The sequence below is a fragment of the Heteronotia binoei genome, chromosome 4 (genome assembly GCF_032191835.1).
Source record: "Heteronotia binoei isolate CCM8104 ecotype False Entrance Well chromosome 4, APGP_CSIRO_Hbin_v1, whole genome shotgun sequence".
Taxonomy (NCBI): domain Eukaryota; kingdom Metazoa; phylum Chordata; class Lepidosauria; order Squamata; family Gekkonidae; genus Heteronotia; species Heteronotia binoei.
Genome location: NC_083226.1, coordinates 72,208,201 through 72,232,345, shown reverse-complemented (window position 1 = coordinate 72,232,345; position 24,145 = coordinate 72,208,201).

Below are 24,145 nucleotides of genomic sequence, written 5' to 3'. Positions count from 1 at the left end.
TACCTTTTATCTGCTGCCTATCTTTCAGCAACATTTATTTGCTTCATTTATACCCTGCCTTCTCCACAATGAGGACCCACATCAGCTTACATTATTCTCCTCACAACAACCCTATGAGGTAAGCTACTGAGTTTCCACAGGAGGCTGGTGACTAGCTATCATGGGGCTGCAGCTGCTGAACAGTGGCAAGCAACCAGTCCTGAATGAGTCATGTGGGATCAAGTCACTCGTTGCTGGTGGACATGGCATCCATAAGTCCTCTTTCAAAAAGTGAAGCTTCCATAGAAAGGGCCCTGCCTCTCCCCTTCCTTATTACTCCCAGAAACCAAGGTCTGAAATCTGAAAGCACTGTTGCAGTTGTCTAGCAATGAGCACTGAGGGCATTCTTTTCTTAAAACTACAGGAGCTGCTTCTATAATTTCTTTTTGTAATGACCAGAGCATTTTTCAGATTTGTAGAAAGATCTGTCTTTCCATGGCCCCCGGTCTCTGGCTTTAAGTATCCACAGATTTGGCAATGTTGAGAATTAGATATATTGATACACCATTTTTATACCATTTATACACAAAAGATAGTAATTTTAACATAAATTTTACTTTCAAAGATGTTATTCTGCCTGAGAAAGAGATGAGGGCAACAGACATTCTGTGAGGTGGGTGGGGCTGAGAGAGCTCTCAAAGCAGCTGCCCTTTCAAGGACAACCTCGCCAGAGCTATGGCTAATCCAAGGCCATTCCAGCAGGTGCAAGTGGAGGAGTGGGGAATCAAACCCGGTTCTCCCAGATAAGAGTCCACACACTTAACCACTACACCAAACTGGCTCTCATAATTTACCATCTTAAACCCCTTAGAATTTCACTTAAGAACATAAGAAAAGCCATGATGGTTAAGGCCAATGACATTCTGTATCACACAGTGGCTAAAAAAACTAGGTACCATCAGGAGGTCCATCAGTGGGGCCAGGAAATCACTGTGCCCCTCCAAGCACCAAGAATACAGACCATCACTGTCTCAGACAGAGAGTTCCAAAAATACGCTGTGGCTAATAGCCACTGATGGACTTCTGCTCCATATGCTTATCCAATTCCCTCTTGAAGCTGTATGCTTGCAGTCACCACCACCTCCTGTGTCAGTGAATTCCATGTGTTAATCACCTTTTGGGTGAAGAAGTACTTCCTTTTATCCGTTCTAACGCGACTGCTCAGCAATTTCATTGAATGTCTATGAGTTCCCGTATTGTGAGAAAGGGAGAAAAGTACTTTTTTCTCTACCTTCTCTATCCCATGCATAATCTTGTAAACCTCTGTCAGGTCACCCCTCAGTTGATGTTTCTCCAAGCTAAAGCGCCCCAAGCGTTTTAACCTTTCTTCATAAGGAAAGTGTTCCAACCCTTTAATCTGTTATTCCAACTTCTAGTTGCCCTTTTCTGTACTTTTTCCAATGCCATATCTTTTTTGAGGTGCGGTGACCAGAATTGTACACAATATACCAAATGAGGCTGCACCATCGATTTATATAGGGGCATTATGATATTGGCTAATTTGTTTTCAATTCTCTTCCTATTAATTCCCAGCATAGCATTGGCCATTTTTTATTGCAGTTGTACACTGTCTTGACTTTTTCAGTGAGTTATCTACCACAATCCCAAGATCTTTCTCCCAGTCGGTCTCCGCCAGTTCACATCCCATCAACTTGTATTTATAGTTAGGATTTTTGGCCCCAATGTGCATTACTTTGCACTTGAACATGTTGAACCTCATTTGCCATGTTGATGCCCACTTGCCTAGCCTCAACAGATCCCTTTGGAGAGCCTTACAATCCTCTCTGGTTCTCACCTCCCTGAACAATTTAGTGTCATTCACAAACTTAGCCACTTCACTGCTTACTCCCAACTCTGAATCGTTAATGAACAAGTTAAAGAGCATTGGACCCAGTACTGAGCCCTGCGGTACCCCACTGCTTACCACCCACCACTCTGAAAATTGCCCATTTATACTCACTCTTTTCTGATGATTAGCCAGGTTTTGATCCACAAGAGGACTTGCCCTTTTACCCCATGACTCTTGAGCTTATTTAGGAGCCTTTTAATGAGAAACTTTATCAAAAGCTTTGTGGAAGTCAAGGTAAACAACATCTATTGGGTCCCCTTTGTCCACATGTTTGTTCACCCCTTCAAAGAACTCTAACAGGTTAGTGAGACAAGATCTTCCCTTATAGAATCCATGCTGACTCTTCCTCAATAACTTTTGCTCATTATTGTGTTTACTAATTCTCTCTTTAATAATGGTTTCCACCAACTTTCCTGGTATTGAAGTCAGACAGATTGGCCTGTAATTTCCCAGATCTCCACTGGAACCCTTTCTAAAGATGGGAGTGACATTAACTACCTTCCGGTCCTTACGAATGGAGGCAGATTTCAATGAAAGATTACATATTTTTGTCAGGAGATATACAAGTTCACCTTTGAGTTCTTTCAGAACTCTTCGATGTATGCCATCCAGGCCTGGTGACTTATCAGTTTTTAATTTGTCTATTAGTTGTAGGACCGCCTCTCTTGTCACCTCAATCTTTCAACACCCCTCCCAAAATCAGGGGTTCTGGACTTGGCAAACATTTCTCATCTTCTACAGTGAAGGCAGAGGCAAAAAAATGCATTCAGCTTCTCAGCCATTTCCCTATCGTTCTTCAGTAATCCGTTTACCCCTTGGTCATCCAAGGGCCCCAGTGCCTCCCTTGCTGGTTTCCTGCTTCTAATGTATTTGAAGAAATTTTTATTGTTGGTCTTTGTGTTTTCTGCAACATGTTCCTCATAGTCCCTTTTTGCCTGCCTGATCACAGACTTGCATGTTATTTGCCACAGCCTGTGTTCCCTTTTGTTAACCTCACTTGGACTAGCTTCTGCAAAATAACTGTGCTGGCTACATTTAACCCTTACTTACTCATTTTACTTCAGTTCAAACCCAGATTCACTTATCTCAGAGTTGGAATGGGCCATACAGACCATCTAATTGTAAGCCAAAATGCCCTTAAAAAGAGGTTGAGGAATTGACAGGTGGGCACCTTTGATTTAAAAAGGATCTAGAATCTATGTATACATGATTCCACTTCCAGAAATTATTGCTAAATTTACCAAGGACACTAATTAAGTAAAACAATTAAAATTTATTACAGAAAAATACAGAACACACATACAAGGTAATGAATACATACAACACAAGTACTGCCCTAATAAAAATAGAGAGAAATGCATAGAGGTAACATAAGGATGGACAAACAGGGTGATTATTACCAATCGTAGTCTTCAAGGAAGACTCCAATGGTGACAAACGAGGATGATGGGGAAGGGGACCCTCAGCTGGCCAAGAATCAGGGATGTATCTAAGCAGCAGGAATGGGGTACTGCTAGATGCACATCTGTGGGGAGCTGGGTCACAGGTTATAAGGACTAACTTGAGCCCTTAGGGGATGGGAGGTACAGGGGCAGATGACAGGTGGTCAGCTGGTACATGACCTCAGAAAAAGGGGAGGCTTTGTTGGTATAAGGAGTCCTCCTTTACACAGCCTGACAGGTGCAACGTGCCAGCAGGAGATCTATCTGACAGGTCAGGTCAGAGTGGCCTTGTCAGCAAGCCGGTTCTGGCTGGATAAGGACAAGGGGAAAGTACCTGCTGGAGTCAGCAAGATTATGGACTGCCTTGATTGGCTGATGTAAATATATAAGGACTGCATTACCTGTGTATAGTTCTCTCACTGGAGAGGTGAATGCTGGCGGAGCACTTTGTCACTGAGATCCATGTTTGTCACTGCACTGGTTACTTTGTATATAGCTTGTAAATACACTGTTTTAATACGAGGTGCAGGTGTCTGGCTCACCTCTGGCTTTTGCCACACTCTGTAAGCCGCCCTGAGCCTACCTCGGTGGGGAGGGCGGGGTATAAATAAAATTTTATTATTATTATTATTATTCCTTACCGGAGCTCACTATTGTACATATCTCAGTTCCTCACTCTGCACACACATGCACCGATAGGCTTCGCAATGACCATAAGGGCTGGCCTTATGTGGTAGCCAATAGCCAGTTTATTGGGAGCACCTGATTGGATGCCCATATCTGGCCAATGAGCAGACTTGGCCCTGGTTACCTGATTGGACTTCCAGGTAACAATGGGCCAAAGGGGGAGGCTCCAGGATGACCATTAAGGGAAAGAATGGGAGAAATTATTAGGGTGGAGGTGATTAAAAGGCTATCAAACTTATCTAAAAGGTGACAATAGATGGCCAAATTGCTATCTAAAGTAACACCCGATCTATACACAGAAACTTGGCTCTGGGTGAAGATGTTCTTCCTCTTCTTCATTCCTCTACTGGCACCACCCTTTGTCTTGGGTTCCGTTGGACAAAGGCTTAGGCAGTCTGACAGGATCCACGCCTAAGATAAGCTTGATTGCCTTATGCATAGGTGACATCTGTTGAGTACGTGAGCCTCCCGCTTTGCTGTAATGGAGTCTGGCACTGCAGGAAGATAGCTGCTGGTGATGTTAGCCTTCCCATATGGATTCTATGGTCAAGGCTAGAAACTGCTTGCCTGGATAGTTCCTGGCGGCGCAACTTCTTCCGCTGCAACGGCCGAGATGGTGAGCGCACGGAGCGACTGGAAACCCATCTGTTCTCCTGGTTAGCACTCTTCCAGAGACACAGAGTGCTGCTGTAATGTTGTGCTGTCAGTACTCACATAAGTCCCTTACAGTCTGGTAGACAAAACCCACGTTCTCCTGGCAGATGTGTGTGAGTTGAGTCTCCAGGCACCCTGGCAACCAAATGGGTAACAATGATGTTCTGAAATTAGGGGTCTTTTTCTCACATAATCCAACCCCCTGCTCCATGCAGGATCAGCCTAAAGCATCTCTGACAAATAATCATCCAGCTGCATTTTAAAGACTGCCAATGAAAGGGAGCTCACCACCTTCCTAAGCAGCTGGTTCTACCTCAGAATTACTCTGATCATAATTCCTCCCCCCTAATATCCATCCAGTACTTTTCTGTTTGTAATTTGAGCCCATTGTTTTGGGTCCTATCTTCAGCTGCCAAATGGAACAGCTCCTTGCCATCCTCTAAATGACAGCCTTTCAAATATGTAAACAGAGCAATCATGTCCCCCCCTCAATCTTCTCTTCCTCAGACTGAATATTCCTAAGGCCCTCAGCCTTTCCTCATAGGGTTTATCCTCCAGGCTCTTGACCATCCTTGTTGCTCTCTTCTGAACCCGCTTGATTTTCTCCACATCTTTTTTGAATTGAGGCCTTCAGAACTGCACACAGTGTTCCAGGTGTGGCCTGACCAAGGCAGTATACAGTGCAGCTATGACCTCCTGTGATTTTGGTGCTTTAGCCCTTTTAATACAACCAGGATTGAATTTGCCTTTTTTTTTTTTTGCCATGGCATCACACTGACTGCTTGTATTTAGTTTACAGTCCACTAGTACCCCAAGATCTCTTTTGCACCCACTACTTCCCAAAAGTGCATCCCCGATCCAGTATTTGCACTTCACATTTTTGTGGCCCAGATGTTAGACTTTGCACTTATCTTTGTTGAATTGCATCCTGTTCACAACTGCCCACTTTTCCAGATTATTCAGATCTTGTTGAATTTTAACTCTATCCTCCTGGGTGTTTGCTACTCCTCCCATTTTGGTATCATCAGCAAATTTTATGAGCAACCCTTCCACCCCTTTATCCAGATCATTGAAAAAAAATGTTGAAAAGAACCAGGCCCAAAACCAAGCACTGCGGACACCCCTATCCAATCTGACAAAACTTCATTGTCAACCAGTCTTTGGGTATGGTCCTCTAATCATTTTCCTATCCACCGAGCTGTCCTATAGTCCAGTCCACAGTCTTCCAGTTTGCCCATCAGAATGTCATGGGGAATCTTATAAAAAGCTTTACTTAAATCCAGGTAAACCACATCAACAGAGTTCCCACAATCCAATAAGCTTGTTACTCGATTAAAAAAGGGAACCAGGTTGGTCTGGCAAGACTTGTTGGAGACAAATCCATGCTGACTACCTTGAATCACCAAATTATCCTTCAGATGCTCACAGACTGACCCCTTTAAAATCTGCTCAAATATCTTTCCAGCAACAGAAGTCAGACTAACCAGCCTGTTGTTTCCCGGTTCATCCTTCTTCCCTTTTTTAAAGATTGGGAACACGTTTGCTCTCTTCCAATCTTGTGAGACATCCCCAGTCCTCCAGGAGGTCTTGAAAATGATGGACAAAGGCCATCCCCCTAATATCCAGTTCTTTAGAAAGTTCTTTGAGCACTCTTAGGTGCATGCCATCCAGCCAGGTGCCTCTCCACAATTTCTCTGTCCATGTCAATGAGCCTCTCAGGCATTCTGTTAAGTCTTCCACCAACTCTAGATGGGCTCGAATTCTTCTTCAGGGAGAAAACCGAGGCAAAAAAGTAATTAAACCTGTCTGCTTTTTCTCTGTCCTCTTTCAGAGTTTCTCCTTTTACTCCCAAGAGTGGTACAATTGTCTCCTTTACTTTGTGTTTGCTTCTCACATATCTGAAGAAATTTTTCTTGTTGTAGCAAGACCTTGTAGCCAGACCCAGCTCATACTGAGCTTTGGCCTCTCTGATGGCCTATCTGCAGCACCAAGTAACCCTTGTATAATCTTCTTTAGAGGTCAGTCCTCTCCATTTCCTGAACATTTCCTTTTTCTCCCTTAGCTTATTCTGGAGCTCTCTGTTCATCCACATCGGTTTCTTGGATCCCTTACCATGTTTCCATCTTGCTGGAATAGTGAGGGCTTGAGCTCGCAAAAGGTCATGTTTGAGAAGAGCCTACCCCTCACTTGTTCCTATCCCTTTCAGCACCCTCTCCCATGGAACAACCATCATCAAGCCTCGGAGCTCATCAAAGTTAGCCCTATGAAAATTTAACCTATAAGTCTGGCTACAAATCACCTCCCCCCCCCCCCCCAGCAAGAGGATTTCTAGGAGCACATGGTCACTTTCATCGCATCTCCCAACTCTTTCTTGTTAGTTAATATTGAGTCTAGTATGGCCAAGCTCCTAGTGGCTTCTCCCACCATTTGAGAAAGAAAGTTATCACCCAGGCAGGTCAGGAAGTTGTGTGATTCTTGTCGCTTTGCCGAGCTTGTCTCCCAGCGTACATCAGGGAAGTTGAAGTCACCCATAATTATAAGGCTCTGATTTCTGGCTACACTATTAATCTGTTCAAAGAGGGCAGCATCCAATTCTCTCCCTGATCAGGCAGTCTCTAGCAGATTCAGACCACAATATCCTTTGCCCTTCTTCCCCTTATTTTTACCCATATATTTTCCACTGGACTGTTAACCACATTATCCAGAACTTCTTGACAATCAAGCCCCCTCCTCACATACAATGTCACCACCTCCTCTTCTGCCCTTACAGTTTTTCTTGAACAACTCATACCCATCCACTACCACAATCCATTCATGAGTATAATTCCTACTATATCATAACTCTGTTTGCAAGAGAAGCTCAAGCTCACCCTTCTTATTGTTCATACCTTGGGCATTAGAATATAGGCACTTGTAGCCTTGTACCTTTGACTTTCTTTGACCTGTCTTCCCAAGGTGAGTTCCTGATGATTGTTCTTCATTATGATCAGTGGCGGACTGGCCCGATGGCAAGTGGGCCCCTGATGAAGTGGGGCCCCTTAACCTTTAGACAATATATTAAAAATGTTAATGTCCTTGAAAATATAAGTTCCAATATTATAACTGTAATGCAACTAAAATTTACATTGTATTTAGGGTTGCCAGCCTCCAGGTGGGGCCTGGAGATCTCCTGCTTTTTCAACTCTTCTCCAGCTGGCAGAGATCAACTCCCCTGGAGAAAATGCAATCTATATTTACATTTAATATCTACTGCATGCTGCCAGTAAAATGTACAATATATGTACACCGTAATTACTACAAATATATATACTTTTATTTCGCAAAAGTTTTAATTGTACCTTATTTCCACTTATGTATTTTTTGGAAATTTTATTTCTTATAAAAATTAAACGATAGCCTTACGGTTGTGTGTCAGCTCCCTTTGTCTCCTTGCAACCAATATTTTTAGACCCAGTCCACCGCTGATTATGATCCCCATGTTGATTATCATCTTCCCCTTGTGGCATCAGTTTAAAGCTCTCCTAATGAAGTTCTTCAGGTTCTTTCTAAAGATTTTCTTCCCCAATCTTGAGATGTGAAGGTCATCATATGTTAGTAGGCCTTCTTTAGGAAAGCTTATCCCATGATCCCAGAATCCAAAGTGCTTCCTCTGGCACCACCATTGCAGCCAACGATTAACTTCAAGTATGGTCTGCTCCTGTTGCTTTCATCTTCTTTTGATGGGAAGGATAGATGAGAAGGCCAACAGTGCCCCCTGTGCTTTCAACTGCCTTCAAAGAGCTTCATAGTCCTCCTTAATTCTCTAGATGGTATTTGTGGCCATGAATTCATTCCCACATGGACCATCACAAACGGGTATTGATCAGTAGGTATGATCAGCTTTTGCAGTCAATGTGTAATATCTTGAATCCTGGCCCCTGGCAAGCAACACATCTCTTGGAGAAGAGGATCAGGCCTGGACACATGACATTGGACATAACTTTTACAAACAAAATTGCTTAGGAGGAGCAAAAGGAGCAGATTCCTTTTAGCTAAAGGACAAACTTATAAACTGAGACCTTAACACAATTTAGAAAGGCTTACTGATGTTATGAATACGCAGCACTGAGGTCTTAGCCATTCTATCAAATACACACACACACACACACTAGAAGTAAGACCTGTTGTGAAGAAAAATATAATGGGCTCTAGAAGGAGGCTCTGGGTGAGTGCCCACCACCCTTACTGTCATCCCACCCACCCAAGTGAAGACGTTGACTCCCCCCACATTTCAAGGGGAGCTAATCTCTGCCATCTAGAGAGCAGTTGTAAATCTGAGTGATCTCCAATGGTTCCCCAGGAGGAAATGGGATTGTACCTGTCTGAAGTCCTATATCTCCTCAAACCCCATCTGCTCCAGACCCTACCCCTTAAGTCTCCAGGAATTTCCTAACCTGGAGTTGGCAACCCTGTCTCCTTCTGTTTATCTGCCCCTCTGACTTCAGGTTTCCATTCTCTGCATCCTCCCTGCATCCTCTATATAGAAAAAGGACAGTGTGTTTGGGGGGACCCAAAGCAGCTTACATCATTCTCCTCACCCCTCTTTGATCAGAAGAACAACCTCGTGAGGCAGGTTTGGCTGGAAGTCTGTGATTGGTCCCAAATAACCTAGTCAGCTTCCACGGCAAGAACCTGTTTCTGGCAGATCCTGTTCTGAAATCTTAACTCCTATGCCACAGTGGCTGTCATATGGGGACTGCTGCTGAATAGTAGCAAGCAGCCAGGCTAATATGCTAATATTAGGGGTGTGTGATCTAATGTGCTAATGAGTTCCTGCTGGGCTTTTTCTACCAAAAAAAAAAGCCCTGGACCTAGGGATTTGCCTAGGACAGCGGGCTAGATGTGTGTGTATGTGCATCAAATTAGGCTCTCCCCACATGACTTCAAATAGAAAAACATTTATTTGCATTAATTTTGCCGGCCTGAATCATTCTCCCTTGGCGGAACACTGTTTTTTAAGCTGACAATTTTGTATGGCACTTGAATATTATAAATATCCAAATAGCCCTTAGCAGAAAAAAATGTTTCCCATCCCTGCTCTCTCTCTCTCTCGGCTTGACTTTGCGAACGAAGATTTAAGAAAGGTGCAGTAGTCCACGTCTGCTGCAGGCTCGCTGGTGGCTGACAAGACCAATGCGGGACAGGCAGGTCCGGCCATAGTGGCTGCAGGGAAAAGTCTGATTTGGGGTTGGTGCTGTAGCAGTACGATTCTTCCTCCATCTCCTTTTGTCCTCAAGACCAGCTATGCATGCATTCTCAAAGGAAGAGACAGCCTGGTGGATGGTGTGCCTCCATGCTTTGCGATCTGAGGCCAGGTCAGACCACTGGTGATGGTTAATGCAACAGGTACCAAGGGATTCCTTCAAGGAGTCCTTGTACCTCTTCTTTGGTGCCCCTCTATTTCGATGGCCGGTGGAAAGTTCGCCATACAGGCCAATCTTGGGAAGGCGGTGGTTTTCCATCCTGGAGATATGCCCTGCCCAGCGCAGCTGTGTCTTCAACAGCAATGCCTCGATGTTTGTAACCTCCACTTGCTTGAGGACTTCAGTGTTGGTCACAAAGTCACTCCAGTGGATGTTGAGGATGGTGCGAAGGCAGCGCTGATGAAAGCGCTCGAGGAGTTGCAGGTGATGATGGTATAAAACCCACGATTCGGAGCCGTAGATGAGGGTTGTCATCACAACCACTTTGTAAACATTGATCTTTGTGCTTTTTTTCAGATGCTTGTTGCTCCACACTCTTTTATGCAGTCGGCCGAATGCACGGTTTGCCTTTGCCAGTCTATTGTCAATCTCCTTGTCGATCTTGGCGTCTGAGGAGATGATGCACCCCAGGTAGCTGAACTGCTGGACTGTCTTCAAAACTGATTCACCCACAGTGATGCAAGGAGGGTGATAATCTTCCTGGGGTGCAGGCTGGTGGAGAACTTCTGTCTTCTTCAGACTAACTTCTCGGCCGAATAGCTTGGCAGCCTCTGCAAAGCAGGACGTCATATGCTGCAGAGCTGATACCGAGTGGGAGACAAATGCAGCATCATCAGCAAACAGTAGCTCTCGGATACGTTTTTCCATTGTCTTAGAGTGGGCCTTTAGTCGCCTCAGGTTGAACAGGCTGCCATCGGTGCGATAGCGGACGTAGACACCATCGTCATCATCTAAATCTACTGCATCATGCTAAAGAAGATCGTAAAGAGAGTTGGCGCGAGAACACAGCCTTGCTTTACACCTGTGCCTATTGGGAAGGGCTCCGAGAGATCGTTGCAGTGTCTGAATTGGCTTCGCTGGTCTTCATGTAGCTGGATGACCATACTGAGGAACCTTGGGGGACATCCTAAACGTTCCAAGATTTGCCATAGGCTGTTCCTGCTAACGGTATCAAAAGCTTTGGTAAGATCGACAAAAGTCACATATAGACCCTTGTTCTGTTCCCTGCATTTCTCTTGGAGCTGTCTGAGAACAAATACCATGTCGGTGGTGCTCCTGTTATCTCTAAACCACACTGGCTCTCTGGGAGGAGTTCTTCTGCAATGATGGACCATATACTGCCTTCAGGGCTTCGTAGAACCCTCTTAAATCACCAGTGTCTGCACACAGCTGGGTTCTCTCTGCAAGTTTGGTCCACCACTCGTTCTGAATGTCTCGAAGCTTGTGCTGGAGGTTGCTACATACAGCGCGAAAGGTTGCTTTTTTCCCAGGACAGGAGGGCTGAGCAAGATGTGCTTGGTAGGCAGATCTCTTTTTCGCCAGTAATTCTTGGATCTCTTGATTGTTCTCGTCGAACCAGTCCTTGTTCTTCCTTGTGGAGAACCCGAGGACTTCTTCAGAGGTCAACAGGATGGTAGTTTTTAGGTGTTCCCAGAGTGCTTCTGGAGAAGGATCTGTGAGGCAACTGGGGTCCTCAATTCTTGTCCGGAGTTTTGCCTGGAAGGCAGCTTTAACTTTGGCTGATTGAAGGCTGCCAACCTGAAACTTCCTCCGGGGTATACCACATCTCCTGGGTGTAGATTTAAAGTGAAGACGGAGATTGCAGCATACAAGACGATGATCCGTATGACATTCTGCACTGGGCATTACTCGGGTGTGTAAGACATCTCGAAGGTCTCTCTGGCGCACCAGAATGTAGTCAATAAGGTGCCAATGCTTGGACCGTGGGTGCATCCAGGTTGTCTTCAAACTGTTCTTCTGCTGGAAGAAGAAGAAGAAGATATTGGATTTATATCCCGCCCTCCACTCCGAAGAGTCTCAGAGCGGCTCACAATCTCCTTTACCTTCCTCCCCTCAACAGACACCCTGTGAGGTGGGTGGGGCTGGAGAGGGCTCTCATAGCAGCTGCCCTTTCAAGGACAACCTCTGCCAGGGCTATGGCTGACCCAAGGCCATGCTAGCAGATGCAAGTGGAGGAGTGGGGAATCAAACCCGGTTCTCCCAGATAAAAGTCCTCACACTTAACCACTATACCAAACTGGCTCTCCAGTTGGTAATGATAGTGTTGGTAATGGTGAGCTGATGCTCCATGCAGAATTCTAGCAAGAGGCGCCCGTTATCATTGCAGTTGCCAATGCTGTGTTTGCCAAGTACTCCTTTCCAGGCTTCCGAGTCTTTACCTACTCTGGCATTGAAGTCGCCAAGGATGATCACCTTGTCTTCTGTAGGGGTCTTCCGTACGAGGTTACGTAGATCAGCATAGAATCTTGTTCTTTTCTGCAGGATCTGCTTGAAGGGTTGGGGCATACACACTGAAGAGTGTTGCATGCTGCTTGTTTTGAAGTGGGAGACGCATAGACATAATGCGATCTGAGTGACCTGTTGGCAGGTTTTCGAGTTTAGAGGCAATGGAGGTCCTGACCATGAAGCCAACGCCAGAAAGGCGGCTCTCAGCCTTTGACTTACCTGACCAGTAGAGGGTATAGACAGCACCGTGTTCTTGAAGACTACCTTCCTCAGTGAAACGGACCTCACTGAGATCTGCTATGTCGATATTCAACCTGAGAAGTTCGTGGGCAACTAGAGCAGAGCATTGTTCAGGGTGACCACTGTCTACTGTGTCAAGCATGGTTCTGATGTTCCAACACGCAAGCTTTAGTCTTTGCACAGTATGTGAGGCAGGTGCATGCCTTTTCTTTGTTGTTATTTTTCAACTGCAAGTAAGGATGCCCATTGACCGTGGCTAGCCAACTGGGGGGGGGGGAGGAGATGAGCTTTGTTTAGGCCATCTTTTCTAGGCCCCTCTTCATATGGAGCAAGCAGTGCTGTCCCTAAATAAGGCTGCTTGGTCGTTCAGGGTGCTGCCGAAAAATGCTTTCGTCTCCGGGTCAGCATCAGGCGACCAATACCCTGAACCGCCTACATGCAAGATCGGGACTGCGGCTTCCAGTGGCACCTTCCACCTGCCGTTTCACCCCTTGCCCATTGCAGCAGGACTTGGTATGTTGTGGGTTGTGGATGTGGATACCCTTCAGGCCTGCGCAGAGGAATTTTTAGGTGAAGTGCAGTGTGCGCAGTACTGGCTCCACCCTTTCACCATGGGGTCATCTGCCATGGCCCAGTAAGCCGGGACGCCGGCAGCGAGTCCTCCAGGTGGTAGATGTTACATTAACGAGCTCTGTCTGCCCGGGCTTGATGTTGGAGTTTTCCTTCTCTTGGCTGGCGAGGTTGGTGAGCCCAACCTGCCCATCCGGTTATACCGCCAGACATTTGGTCGCACCATGACGTGGCAATCTCTGTGAAAATGGGGGGGACCAGCGAGAAGGTGTTGCCACGGATGCAGTAATGTAGGAGAGGCCATTGCAGTGACCATCTGCCAGGCATAGCCAGACAGTGACCATGCAGCGTTCACTACACCGGGAAAGGAGAGGCGATGTATTGCACATGCACTTTCCCTGGGGGGGCAGGACACCCAGAGGGAGGCCACCCCCCCACCCCCCAACCCCTGCTCTACTGTATTGAAATTTGCACTGTACCAAATATTCTCCAGTTTCATTTTTTATGGTAAAAAATAGCAACTTCTGTGGGGGCGGAAATTCCCTCAGCATCCATCTGTCCACTGTATTTAATTTTATTTGTTGCCATTATTTCTTTTGGACAGCAGGAGTGCTTGCTGCTTCTTAAGTCACACAGATGATCCTGGCCAATCAGGGACCATGAAGTCAACAAGACGATGTCACAAATCTTCATTTTCCTTTATCATAAGTTGAGGAGTTTGGGTTTAGTGAGTGTCTCCAGTTTCAAAAGGCATCTTGGTACTTTACTGAGTTTCTGATTTAATTCCCTCTGTCAGGGAGTCAAGCCCAGATAATCAACTGACACTCCTTCTGTAAATGGATCATTACCCCAAATTATGAACAACAGCTAAAAAGAATAAATATTGGAAGGTGCTAAAGATAGCTAGGCTGGAAAACATAATGAACAGTAGGATGACTGTACAGTTTACTGCCATCCCAAAGCATTTTTGTGTTTTCTTAATCCTTATTAATAAAAAAAGTTTCTTCATAATTAATAATACATCATTCATCACTAGGAATATCCATCCAAGGATATTATGAATGGAAATGCCAACACAGATTCAGTTAGGACACTTGAGGTTTTATCTTCAAGGCATTGTATTTCTTGCTGAATCTTTCTGTCAGTTAGCTATATTTTCCATCAACTCTGTTGGATTGGCTTACTGCCAAAGTCTATATTTTTATGCCTACTTGGGATTACCTCGGTGGGGCTTTATTTTCATTAAACACATATAGAATAATGATGTCCAGAAGGAAGAGAGAAAGACTGAAAATGAAACACTAAAAGTATCATTGCCTACTTTGTTTAGTAGCCATTCTGCATATTTTGCAGCCTACTTTCACCTACTGCCCAATAATAAGAAATACCTATTTAGTAGGAGAAAGTATCACTTTTCTCATTAATGCAATTGAATTGGTAACTATCTAACACTTTAGCATATTAGAAAGGTGAGAGTTGAAAATAACACTTCATTATATCTTTCCAGAACCCATTTTTGTATTAATCTGTCATTTTGTGGTAGTCCATAACAAGTTTTCTATTCTTTATATTTGGGTTTTCTGTGCAAAACTATTTTAAGAACACCTACCACATTAACAAAGTCCATAGTTTTTTCTCCACAGCTAGATAGCTGTAAGTTTATTAAGCCATAAAACTCTATTAAAACAGATGGCATTTGTTTCCTTAAAGAAAATGAAGTTTAAAAAATGAGGGTGAAAGATGACAATTCTTTAGTGTACATGTGGGAATTCCTTCACTTCAGCCTATTTAAATTATTTCCTTGTACCAAACTTCTTTCAAAAGTTTGCAAGACTAATGTTGCCTGGTGTCTCCTATCCTCCCTGTTTTGTGGAAATCTCCCAAAAGTTATGAGGATCCAACTTTCTGCCACCTCTGTTATACAGTTACAGTTTGTTTATCCTACTGTTTTGTGCACTTTATAAGAGGTACTTATTTCTTTAAGTATACCAAACATCTTTCCTCCTTAGCTTCTTTTAGTCATGAGCTCACATGTATAACTTTGACTGCACATGGGATATTAAAAATACATTCTGAGCAAATAGCAAAGGTTCAAGGTGCCAATGTATCTCTTAAAAAGATGTTACCTTTTTCATAGGTGACTGCTCTATTTTCAAGCTATTAACATGTAGACAGTGAGATAGCCTCCTGTGCACAGAAGTACTGAATGAGCAGCCAAATTGGAACTCTTTCACCTGACAATGAGCCTGGAGTTGAACTTGCACATTAATTATGTATTTATTTATTACATTTAGAGTTCTTCTTTCTGACAGGTTTGTTTAGAACCAAAGCTCTTCTTTTTTTCCCTTATAAAGCTGTCCAACTAATCAGTAGCAAGTTTAGTAAAATATCCACCAAACACAAAAAACTTGTATTATATTATTGATTTTAGATATCTCTACATTGGATCAGTACATTTTATGATGGTATGCTTTACTGATCACCTATTAAAATACATTATTGTGGGGAGGGCTTACTCAATGTGGATGGGATTAATTCTCTCCTCTAAACTTTACTTGAGGAGTACATTGGTGATATAATTGCCTCCAAACATAGTACAAACGATTCCCAGCATTTGTTTCCTTGCCCTCTATTAATCATGAGCTCATATATATATATAACTTTGGCTGTACATGGAATATTGTAAATGTATTGCGAGCAAAGAGCAAAATCAATGTTATGGTTCAAATGATAGAGGGCTATATAAATTCAGCTGTTTGCTTTAAAAACTTCATTCCCCCCCCCCCCCTTGATGATCTGAAAACACCAGAAAGTATTGCATACCTGCCTTGCTGTATATTCTCCCGATCTTTATTCTGCAAGACCAGGTTCATGCTCTTTCATAAATGGTCATTTTTCACTTAAGATGCCATTTTAGATATCCCTGTGGAAACTGTGATGTCATTTTATGTATTAAGCATGGACACAGGGATCTATCATTTGGCTTTTCTATCCATAGAAGAGTGCACTGACTTATATTTTAGATGCCAAGGTAAATGGATAGCATCACTTGAGGGATGTGCATTCAACATGACATAGTAAGTGCCTGGCACATAAATATCCTAAGCAAGAAGCTGGCCTGTCATTTGTTGTCACTCTAGGTAGTTGTCTGATATAAAATTGCTTCTTAAATATTTGCTTAATACCCATCTTACAGCTGGCTGATAGGCCATGAAAGGGGAGTAAAAAGGGGGAGTCTTGTATTCCTGGCAATTTGTTTAGTAATGCGTGGGGGAAAACTGATGATTACCTTTTGACAGGAGCCGGCTAATTTTTTTTAGTTACAGGTATATATTATACCACTCGGCCATGGAAGTGATGAAAAAACATAGTTGCAGACAACAATCTACGACTGATATCTTCATTGTCAGTGGATAGTTTGGTTCCAAGGTGCTCATTGGAAGGAATGGGTTAACACTAAGTCTGTGACAATTAACAAAATATAGACATAAAAATGACTGGATATACTTGTATTTTCAGTAAATTGAAGAGCCGTTAACAGATGATAGCAAAATCAGGGGTGTCAAACTTATTTGTAACAAGGGCTGGATCTGACATAAATGAGATGTTGGGCTGGGCTATGTGTGTCTGTCATAAAATGTAATGAAAGATAGCAGAGATATAAATTTTATAAGGGACACAGACAAACACAGATTTTTTTAAAAAAAACCTTAAAATAAAATATGCTTAAAAGATTAGCACTCTTGCAATATTTTATTTGTTTCTGATAACTGACACCTCTTGCTCTGGATTATTGTATCAAAATCTCGAGACAGTGTCTGTGCTGTAGCAATCTTGAGTATGGTGTTCAGGTGTTGTTCATGTCTGTATGTTGCAAACCTACTTTTTGATGTATTGGCATTCATTACAGAAATCTCATGGTCAATGCTTTGAGCCTATGACTCAGAAGAAAACATGAAATGGCTAGACATTGTGAGCTTTTGTACATGAATGCTTCATGTGCTGGTCAGCCAATGGAGAAAACAGAGGCTTTGCTCTGCAGCTCCTGTGGGATTGAGCAAGCCTGGAAAAGCAAGCTGTGATGCAGAAGGAAGCAAGAGAGATAAGGCAGCAGATAACAGCGAGTTGATTGCAGGCCTCATAGGAGCCCTCCGGGGACCTGATCTGGCCCTCAGGCCGCATATTTGACACCTTTGGCATACATTGTCACCAATGTGTGTGCATCTGCTTCTTTATGGTGTTTCCCAATAAATCCATCCTCAGATTAATCTGAATGCATGTGAACATCATTTACCTGTGTCAATGAGGTCATTTCAGGTTTCTGAGGATTCACAGTGGAAGTCGTAGCCTTCGTTTAGGAAGCATGTGCAAGAAAGGTCAACGCAATTATTTCACAGAAGCTTTAACATAGTATGTCTGAATATATAATCATATGTGAAATTCTTGAAATGCAATAAACATATATGACAACTGATTCCAACGGTGAATTAAGGTAATCTTGTTAATGGCATTATGTCTCTAATGGATGTATGTAGATATATGTATTCCAATGAATTTCAACTGATTTCCATTGATTTCTGAGGTAACCAAATCTGTATATTTATTCAATGGCATTCATAGATGTACAAGAGAAAGTCTATGCATGTAATTGGACCATAAATACATATTGTGGGGCATGAGAGCCTCTGGATTAGGTCTTTTTGCTAACTAAAGCTACTGTCGTAGAAAATAACCAATGTGACCAATGGCCAATGCTATGCAAATGCCATTTTGTAAATTACAATATAAATACAGGAAGTTCCTTAAAATAAAATAAGCTAAGATTTTTGTGTCCCTTGTTTACAAAGGAATCCCTGCTCATTACCATTGTACTTGGTTAAAAATTAGATCGAATGGCTAGAGCATGGGTGTTGAACTCATTTGTTATGAGGGCCAGATTTGACATAAATGAGACCTTGTTGGGCCGGGCCATGTGTATCATAAAATGTAATGCCTGGTAGCAAACATATAAACTTTATAAGGGGCACAGACATACAATCAAAGATTTTTTTTTTACTTAAAATAAAACATGCTTAAAATATTAGCATACTTGCAATATTTTGTTTTACAGTCTCTTATAAATGTCACCTCTTGCTACGAATTATTGCATCAAAAACTGTAGACAATGTCTGTGCTGTACCAGTCTTGAATATGTGCTGTTCAGGTGTGCACATCTACTTTTGCAAACCTACTTTTGATTCATTGACATTCATTACAGACATCTCATGGTCAATGCTTTGAGCCTAAGACCCAGAGGAACATGAAGCAACTGGGCATTGTGAGCTTTTGTACAGAAGCTGCTTCATGTACTAGTCAAGAACATGTGAAGGCACCATGGCACAGACTGAGGGCTATGTGCTTGTCTACAAAGCTATAATCTTTCCCAGAAAAATGACTACAACTCAAAAAATAATAATAATACAACTTCCCCCCAAAAACCAACCACAAGAACAGAGAGACAGCCATGTACAATGGTCAGTGTCAGCCTACTATCTGGTAAGTCTAAATTCAAGACTCCCAATCAAGGGAAAATGTGAAAGAAAAAGTAAGGAAATTTTGCTGGGTAAACCTGGGGTGGAACACACTCTCAGTCTAATGCTGATATTTCTCTTCTAAATAGTTCACATGCTTTCCTATTGAAAAAGACTCAATAGTTACACCTATAACAAGCCCAACAAAACTCTCTCTCTCTCTCTCTGTAGCAAGGCAAAAAGCTCATACCTTCACTAAAACATCGCTAGTCTTAAAAGCACTCTTTGTAGCTCTCCTGATGGTGGGGACTGTGCAAAGGAAGCTCTGGCTATTTCTTTCATTCCCCAGGGCAGGAGGAGTAGGCAGAACCTCAGCCATTCATTAGAAGGAAGAGAGGCTTGTCTCAGTAGCTCTGCAGGGTGATTAATTGAGCCTGGCAAGCTTAATTATCCAACAGAGCTATAGAGCCAAGTTCCCTCATTGGCTGAGGCTGCTCCTCCCTCCTCCTCCTTTTGGGAAAAGGGAGGGGGGAGAGGTAAAGGCTGCTTTGCTGCCTAACTGAGGAGAAACACAAAATGGCGACCGAAAAAAGCAGGCAAGGGAAAATGAAGCAGATGAAAGCCAGTTGTTGGAGGGCCTGATTGGAGCCCTCTGCGGACCTGATCCGGCCCGCAGGCCATATGTTTGACACCCCTGGGCTAGAGAATCATAGCTTTGTTGATTCTTCATAGATCATATACTATTTGTTTGTTGGGTACCCCTTTGAATGTAAAAATGCTATGCAAATGCCATTTTGTAAATTACAATATAAATACAGGAGGTTCCTTAAAATAAAATAAGCTAAGATTTTTGTGTCCCTTGCTTACAAAGGAATCCCTGCTCATTACCATTGTACTGGTCCACAAACCATAGCTCTGTATATTCAGTGTGAGGCAATAACACTGATGCTTTGATGTAGACTCTTAACGTGAGACAATGCAAATGACATTTACTAGCAATCTTTTCTCCCCATTAATGAACGGTACTTCAGGGAGTATAAAGGCAAGAGGCATATAATTTCTGAACTATTTAAATTGCTAATTAGATCTGTACAGGAGGTGTATTCCTAATGCAGACAATTACAAAGGCTCCTAAGTGTTTGCTTTACAGTTGCTAATTACTGCAGAAGCCAATTAATTGCTGTTGACTTTTTGTATTCTTTTGCATATCGCCAGTTAATATTTACATTTATAATGAAGACAAAATTGGCAAACACTGTGTCATTTTGTAATGAACAATTCCAGTGTCTAAACAATGAGCACATTATCTCATTTGTGCCTGAAGAGTACAGCTGATTAGCATATGTTCTGTGCACATTAGAACAATGTTGCTCTTTCTTCTAAAGAGTGAAGTTGTCAGTTTGGTGCAGATGATGCAGGTGTGTTGTCCCTATGGTGCTTAGAAACATTAATTTATGATACATTACTGGAGAGGAAATAAATACCCCCGCCCATGGTTTCACAGGTCCCAAGAAGCCATCTCTATGAAAAGCTTTCAGCTCCTCAGTCTTCAGGTTCCCTTTCAATATGAACCCAATAAAACACATTCTTGGCAGTATATATGTTGAAGCCACTATTTCCTGATCAGCTGTCTTGTGGCTGAGGTAACATTTAAATAGCCTTCCATCACAGACAGGGAGCAATCTTATGGGGCTTTCACACATAATATAAATATCACCCTGATGAGGGCAATGCTTAAAGTACTGTTCTTGGCTGTCAAGTTACAGCCAACTTATGATGATCCTATAGGGCTTCCAAAGCAAGAGACATGCAGAGATGGCTTGCCATTACCTGCCTCTGAGTAGCAACCCTAGCCTTACTTGGTAGCCTTTCATCCAAGTATTAACCAGGTTCAATCCTGCTTAGATTCCAACTATGATGAGATCAAGCTATCCTGGACTATCCAGGTCAGGGAAAAGGCCTCCTACTGACTCTTTAAAACTAGTTTTAATAAATGTCCTATCTGACAGGCTGTAGGGAAATGGAATGTCAGTCCTCTGTATTCCTACGTTTTAGCATGTGGAAAATGTTTGTAAAATATATGTGCTTCTGAAATAAAAGGATCTGAAGCTCTCCCTCCCACTTTTTCACTGATTTCTGCTGGTTGCCTTGCAGTATTTGACAGAGACAGTATGATTAGATCTTTCCCTGCATGGGGAGTAAGGAGTTGCCATTGGCCTTCTAAACCATGAGTGGTTGGCACCAGCAACATTACCATTATTACTGTTGAGTGTTTGTCAGTGTTACTGTGTTATCTCAAGTTCAAAGTTGGAAACTCATTATACTTATGGTATACCAGTGTTAGACCACCGCCATAGACAGGATCTCAGAATTACTCTGCCAAGCTGCAGCCATAGCCTTACATTCTTGGAAGTAAATCACACTGAAGTCCCACTGACGGCAACCAACCTCTTTATGTTAAATCTTTATTGTATCCAGGCAAGGCAACTGGGGCACTTGCCTTATTAGAACTGAAATAATAAAAATAAAGACTATGTTATATTTTCCTGGTGAATATCTTCATCAGGAGTCGACCACACCAGCTATTTAGGGGCTTGAAGTCAGAGGGATGCTTTGAGTTCTTGTCAAAATGTCATAGAAACCAAAGGAAAGCTGTAACTTTGATCAAGATGGCTTTGTAGGATTTTTATGGAACCTAAATATGTGAATCAAACTGATATTTGGTTGGCCCAATCCTGGCTGATGTCTCACAAGAGAACCTGCCAAGAATTTTGAATGCTGCAAACATTAATTGTACTGCATGGGGGTAAACAGGTTTGTTTATTTCAAGTGTCACTGGTACTCTCAGAAACTTCTCCTGTAAGCCATGCAAGCTGCTAAAGGATATTCAAGAAGTCAGTACTTTGAACCTAAATGTTCCAGTTACCATAGACTAAAAAAAATATTGAGGAAACCATTAAAAATTATTGAGGGTGATTCCTGAGGTAGAAAATGCACACTGTAAGTCTTCCGAATAAACTAATACGCCATAGGAAAAGATAAATGGTCCTGCAATGCCTACATTGACTAGACTAAGCTTTTACTTGAGTGGACTATTGAAGGAGATTTTACCCACCTCCTTGAGCAATGAATGGTCTGTGATAATGTGAAACGAAAAAGATTGCAAGTGAAAAGAAGGATACTGAATGGGACAGAAACATGAAAAGTAGAATGTGGAGGCTGGACTAATTCATAGGGCTGGGCTGAGAAAAACAGGCAGGTGTGTACACAGGAATAGTATGATCCTTCTTGCAATCTCCATCAGGATGTGAAACAAACCATTTAGATTTGCAGTGCATTTCTCCTTGACTGAAAGGTATGGAGTAGAGCTCTGCTATGTTGATGCCAACTTAGGCAGGGATCATGGGGGCTCCCCACGGGTGTGAGAATCTCTGAGGGCAGCTCAGATTTTTTTTTTTTCCATCCTGGCAGCTGCCACTGGTCAGGGATACACCCAAAATGAATAACAGGGCCAATGTATACGACTTCTATACGGAAAGAAATGTCAATAGCTGCTGTTTACAATTTTCCTGCTGGGTCTCTTTGCACTCCCTGGTTTTCATTTTCTGTCTGAGAGAAAACCCCTCTAATCTAGGATTAAATAAAAGTCTTTTAGTGAGTGCCCAGTTGTCCATTTAACTGAACCACCAACGCAATGGTTTTTCAGTCCTCCAAGTTATGTCTCTGAGTTTAATAATATGAGGATATGGATATATGATCAATTTCATATGTGTCTAAGTGTTGTTGGCTCCATCCCCAGTCTAGTGAGCCATCAGACATTTCATCTGTGATATGTTCTCACCCCAAATGCATTTTTGTTTGGAATTTCAATTGCTAGATGAATGGATATGGCATAAAACCATGCAAATTGCTCAGTCTTAACAGGAGAGGATTTGAGGCAACCAGCTGGCTGGAATTTAGTTGGCAGAGCTTGCCCATTGCAAGTCAATGGTGCCAAGATTCAGTCTTCTGTTAGGTCATCTGTTTCATCCTAACCAAGCATACGTTGGCCATTTATAGACAGAGGAATTGTTATTCTTTGCCACGTCCAACAACATGTCACTTCTAGTGTATAACCATCAGTCATAAAGGAAAACTCTAATGCTGTCTCCTTTTGACATCAGGCAGAAAAAATGGAAGGGAAAACATTTTTTTTCATTCTCAAAGAAAAATAAACTTGAATAGATTTCCTTCTCCATTTGAAAACCAGATCCTTTAAAAAACCCAAGTCAATAAGCATTCATGAAAGCAGACTGTAGTCATTTTTAAAATATTTGTGAAGTGTACAACTGTGCAGTATTTCTAAAATCAGGCAGCGCTCATAAAACTAATTTGTGAGGAACATGACTTAACTAAGCTAATTTGAACTAAGAGGTACTTCAGTACTCCTATGTACATATAGCTGAGAATGAATTCTTCATGACATAGTCTGGGCCTTGTGAGGTGAACCATTTTGGGAACCACCAAAATGTATTTATTGGAATGAAGTACCATGCTTCTTTTTTAAATTGAATTGACTTTGTATTGCCTAATTTTCAGTTTTTTACCAAGAGGTCAGAATTAGAAGAAAAATAATCCCATCTTTATGACATGATTATTTAAATAAGCATCCCAAGTACTGGTGGGCAGCACTAAACAAAAGACTGGATCTAAGTTTTGAGGACCCTCTGCCAGATGCTGTCTAACAAGCCTTATCCCAGTTATGGCTATGACTCAGACAGAAAGAACTGGCAAATAGCAGAGGCTGTTGCTACATGCTTTGCCTCACATTCCAGGTGAACACGCAGCTGTCATTTGGAATAGCAGTTGTTGCTCAGTTGCCTGCCCTTTATCAATCTCTGTTTTTATTCTAATCTTCTTCCAAGGAACTCAGGGGAAGGGCATGGATGCGTCTCCCTTTCCTCAGTTCATACTGTGAGGTATGTTTAGGCTGAGAGAGAGAATGGCTGGCTTGGGGTTACTCAACAAACATCATGGTAGAGTGGGGATTTGAACAGAGTCCAATAAACTTACCACTACATCACACTGACTCAGTCCTTTTGACTGACAGCAGATACTATTATTGCTAGGAATCCAAACTGTTAGCTCAAACTGAATGAACAGCAAGCAGCAGCTACTGCTCCCAACTCGATATAGGGTTGCCAGGTCCAACTCAGGAAATACCTGAGGACTTTGGGTGTAGAGCCAGGAGACTTTCCCATTCCCTAAAAATAAATAAATAAAAATACCACAGTGCAGTTCCCCTGAAAACAGTCTTCATTTTCTCCTCCACTTTTTTACATTCAAATTGTTCCACAGCAGCTGCGTTTCCACTAAAATGAAAGTGAACTCTCTCTCTCTCTCTCTCACACACACACACACACACACAGAGCAGCAAAACAGCAACAACCAAACAAACAGTTTGAA